The sequence below is a fragment of the Triticum aestivum genome, chromosome 3B, assembly GCF_018294505.1.
Source record: "Triticum aestivum cultivar Chinese Spring chromosome 3B, IWGSC CS RefSeq v2.1, whole genome shotgun sequence".
NCBI lineage: Eukaryota > Viridiplantae > Streptophyta > Magnoliopsida > Poales > Poaceae > Triticum > Triticum aestivum.
Window position 1 is genome coordinate 375,012,848 of NC_057801.1, and position 3,905 is coordinate 375,016,752.

The window sequence follows — 3,905 nt, forward strand, 5'->3', positions numbered from 1 at the left end:
CGATGGGCCGTAGCGCCTTCTGGTTTTCCTCGTCGATGAGGTTGATGCAGAGGCAGCGCTTTGGTAGGTTGGCATGCTTGGAAAAAGTGGATGTGCTACAGGCTGCGCTTGTTGTCTCCGTGCATCGCACGCCACCTAGGTTTATGCGCAATATCGTTGGGTGGCGGGGAACATGTGAGGAAATGGTGGGAAACAGTGGTGTGTTCATAAAACGTCATCAATTAATGGAAACTTAGCATATATAAGGAACATCGAGCTAGCACAAGAAGTAGATGATGATGAGATGAACACGGACCACACTAGGGAACCTGTCGGTGATGAATTCATCAATTGTACACTAGCAAGCGTTTGCCCACAACATACATGGCTTATTCCATCACAAACAGGTCAGATGGATCAACTGTATGCCACGTATCGCACATTGTCAAAAAGTAATGCGGTAGACCTTCTTTAACATGTGTTTAAAAAACAAGGACCTCGAGGTTAAATTAACTCATGGGATGGGTCATATCAGTCATTTAATTTGACATATATGACCCATCCTATCAGTTAATTTAACATCAACACAACTTCCCATCCAGTCACCCATCTGATGGCTGCTCTAGCCTGAGGAGCACACTTAACTTGAGAGTTCTCTTACATGAGCTACTAGTGGAACAGCTAGTCCTTGCTGATATAGGATGCCTCTTCGCATCCTTATGGCATATCCGGATGACCGCCCGTCCCCCAATGGCCAATAGATGTTGTGTAGATAGAGCATATCACAGACAACTTATTAGAAGCAATCGTCTGTGTTATTATCGGTCTTCACACACATTTTTTATTACAGACCTGTTTGCTGCGTATCACACACATCTTGTTATATTGAACCATTTCTGTTCTCTTGTCTCGGCGCAAACAGTTCATCCGAGTGAACCGCATACCATATATCACACACACCTTGATCTGGCCGACCGTTTCTTTTGTGTTGCCTAATCACAAACAGTTCATTCGGGTGAAGCGTATGCTGCATATCGCACACACATTCATCTGGCAGCTTGTTTCTTTTGTTCCTCCTCATCGCAAATATTTAATTTAACTGAACCGTACGCCCTGAATCGCACACGCAACCAAAATCTGAACCGTGTTTGATGCATCCGTCATTGCAAACATTTTGCACCTTTTTTGACGGGTTTTTTACGCCACCGTTTGCGATCATTGCATCACACACAATTTTGTTGAAGGGTCTCTGATCGTAGTGTCGCGTTAGTAGCATCCTGTAGTAGTGATATAGAACATCACGTTGTGAGTAACTGGAATAAACAAGGCATTCTACGAACAAACAAAGATAGCATTTGAAACTAGACATATGCTAACTACAAACAACCGAACAATCAAAAAGCTATAAAGGAGGCATATGCTAGCTATAACAGGCTTAATAGCAAGCAAATATATGCATTCCTATCGGTATGTTTAAAGCTGGATTGATGAAATGTACCGCACAGTAAATAATTGCACATATAGAGCATCACATTGTGAACAACTGAAATAAACAAGGCATGCTGCAAACAACCAAATATAGCAATTAAAACTAGACATATTCTCACTACACTACAAAAGGGACTTGACAAAACAAATCATGGGTTCCCTCCTATGAAGAGGCACGGCAAAACAAATCATGGGTTCCCTCACTTGGCACAGATGGGCTCGTTCCCGTGGGAAGAGGACAAACCATGGATGCGCTCCATGTTGTCGCAGATGGGCTCCTTCCCCTTGGAAGAGTGTGGTTGTAGGGTGCCCTCCCTAATGTCGCAGACGGGCTCTTTCCCCTTGGAAGAGCAGATGGGCTCTTTCCCCTTGGAAGAGCCAAAGAGGGTGCCCTCTTAGTGGTCACCATCGATGAGGTCTGACTTGGAAGCTGTGGATCCCAAGGCAGCGTCGCAGAACATGTCCTTTAGAAATGATAAAAGGGGCTCGATGGTGATGTAGGATGGAAAATTCTTGTCAGCAAGCTAGAGGAGATCAGCGGCGGGGCCATGGATGAGATCGACGGCGGTTGAACCCGAGGGGTTGGGGTGGGCCACTTAACCTATGACATAGCCCGCCTCAGGCCGGCGCTGTCGATGACCTCGATGTCATAGCCGGCATCGGTGACATACCCGCATACTCTAGCCCGCTGATTGAGTGCCTGCGGCCAGTAATGGTCGTCAGCTTCCTCGGCAACGTCGGGCGAAGAGACCATGATACACCTCTTTTGGGCCAGTCGGTCCTCGAGCTCCACGGAAAGCATAGCCGGGCTTAGGCTGCGATGCTCTGGAGTGGGGGATGCAGATGGGGATCTGTGGGAAAGGGGGCGTTTGGCAGGTGCCATCTAAGAAACTCATGGTGGCCTGGGTATGGAGATCGGTGGGTAAGCTGCACGGGCAAACTGGTAGATGTTGAAAATGGAGGCCTTGCGGCGGCGAACTTGCTAGGGTTTCGAGTGAGTGAGGGTGTGTGTGTGTGTGTGTGCGCGCGTGCACGCCCAAGGAGGTTTTGTTGTGTGTGTGTGTGTGTGTGTGTGGACGGGGGTGTGTTTGAGGAAATGACGCGACTACTGAAAATTTTACTACGCGGGAGTGAAATGCCGGAGCTATTGAAAATTTGGATGATGGTGCATCACACACGGTCCAGAGATAACAAGCATGTGTTATGAAACAGAAAACCCTCGAGGGAGGCAGATATTTTCAAGGGATGCAGGCGGGAGCGGGAATAAGAAACGTCACACACGGTTGAAACATGATAACAATGTGTTATCAAACAGAAAAAAGCTGCAGGCGGGTAGATATTTTTGAGAGGGGAAGCCTCGTGGAGCCCAATGTACTGTGCGGATGTGCGTGATAGGGGCACCGGCGTGGCACACGGTTAGTGTGAATGAAACTGTGTCTGTGTCATCCGACTTGTCTAATGTTCATAAATTTGGCGAAAAATGACGTGTGAGAGGGTCTGTACACGAACACACTTGCATGTGGACCAAATATATGTATGAAAAAAATGTGGTTTGATGTTCAAATACCAAATGCAACTTCGATGTGGCACCTATCTCGCAAAGCACACGGTATTGCTTGCTCCCCACCTCGTGTCGTCGGGAAGGGAATCCTAAGCTATGAATGCATGCACCCCATGGAGGTTCATCTAGCAATGTGCAAAGTAGCAGCCCCCCCCCCCCACACACCCACCCACTTTCTGTCGGCTGGCAAGAGAGGCATCTCACCAAGATGGATCATAGAACGGACCAAGAATAATCCACCTTGGTTGTACAACCTCTCTCTTGTTGTTGGTCATAGTGATGGCTGTCCATGCGACCTCGGAGATGGGCTAGCTCGCCAATAATCATGCAAGTAGCTAGTCCCCGAAGACAACCACTACTTGCGTGTGGCCCAAACATATGTATGGAGAGGTGTGTTTGAATACACAATGGAACAACTTTGATGTGGCACCGTGCTTTCGAACCAGAAATCCCCACACCGAGTGACGGTTAGTTGATGATGCATATGTATGTCTTCAAGCCGATGACGGGGATTCATGCATGCATGTGTGCATAGTATGCATTCAAACTTAATTAGGCGTGAATCTCACCAACCTATACTACGATAACGCGAACCAAAGGAAGAATCCGCCATGGTAACCTATCTTGTTGGTCAAGGTGATCATGGATGTCCACACGGGCCCACAAATATATAGACTTGTCGCCAATAACCACGCGAGGGAGTGTACCATTCAAAGACAACCACTACATGCATATGTATGGAGGTGACGCGTGCATGTATGTTTGAATACCATTTCACAACATTTATGTGGCACGTGCGTCAGAAATCATAAAATCCCCACACAGAGCGAGATCGAATCATGACGTGTCGTGGTACTAGCCACTTCGTCTAGATGTG